Source organism: Gorilla gorilla, chromosome 19, assembly GCF_029281585.2.
Source record: "Gorilla gorilla gorilla isolate KB3781 chromosome 19, NHGRI_mGorGor1-v2.1_pri, whole genome shotgun sequence".
NCBI lineage: Eukaryota > Metazoa > Chordata > Mammalia > Primates > Hominidae > Gorilla > Gorilla gorilla.
The window spans coordinates 81,238,162-81,239,121 of NC_073243.2; positions in this window are offsets into that span (position 1 = coordinate 81,238,162).

Genomic DNA, 960 nt, shown 5'->3' on the forward strand with positions numbered 1-960 from the left:
TGTGGCATGCCTGTCTTCTCTGGAAACTGTGGTTAGACGGATTCCCAGAATGGACCACACATCTCTTCAGCTCCTGAAAACTCACCTCCCCATGAGTCCATGGAAAAAATTGTCTTCCACAAAACCAGTCCCTGGTCCCAAAAAGTTTGAGAACCACTGCACTAGAAGACAGCCTACTAGTGGTTAAGTCTCAATGTGTCAATGTATTTAACAGAGAGAACAGAGAGTGTTGCTTCACTCAACAGGTGGTTCAGTGGAAGCCCTGCATGGACACCTATTTCACTTGATATACCTAGTCCCTACAGTCTGCAGAGTAGTGGCTGGAAATTAGGCTTGGCAGAATTGGTGGGGGCCAATGATTAAGCATTTGGCATGCCAGCCTAAGAAGTTGTCATCTATTTTGCAGAAAATAGAGGTGCTTGGCAGGATTTTAATCAGGAATGTGATGTGAAATATACATTTTCTGTGCATGTGTGTATCAGGTTTTAGGAAGGAATCTTAATTCAGTGGGATATAAATGTAAAATAATTCTGACATTTCTTTAATTACTCATCTCCAAAGATGCTCCATTGAACATCCCTTTCTGAAGTAGATTCCTTTAAGTGACCAAAGCTTAATTCATCTAGTTTTAAGATGCAGTCTTATATTCTAACTAAAGCCACACACACCCTATCATAAGCTTGTGGTGAGGGGAACTTGGAAAGAAAGGAAGATAATAGCTTCTGTTCTCTTGACTCCTCCCCCTTCTTGGCCTCTTCCTCCTCTCTTCTTCCTCCTCTTTCCCTTTCCCCTCCCCCTTCCTACTTTTTCTTGTTCTTATTCTTCCTCTTCTTCCTTCTTTCTTTTTCTAACAGCTTAAAACACCACACATTTCCTATCTCACAACCTCTGTGGGTCAGAAGTCTGGGCATGGCTTAGCTGAGTCCTCAGCAAGGCTGCAATCAAAATGTTGGCCCAGGC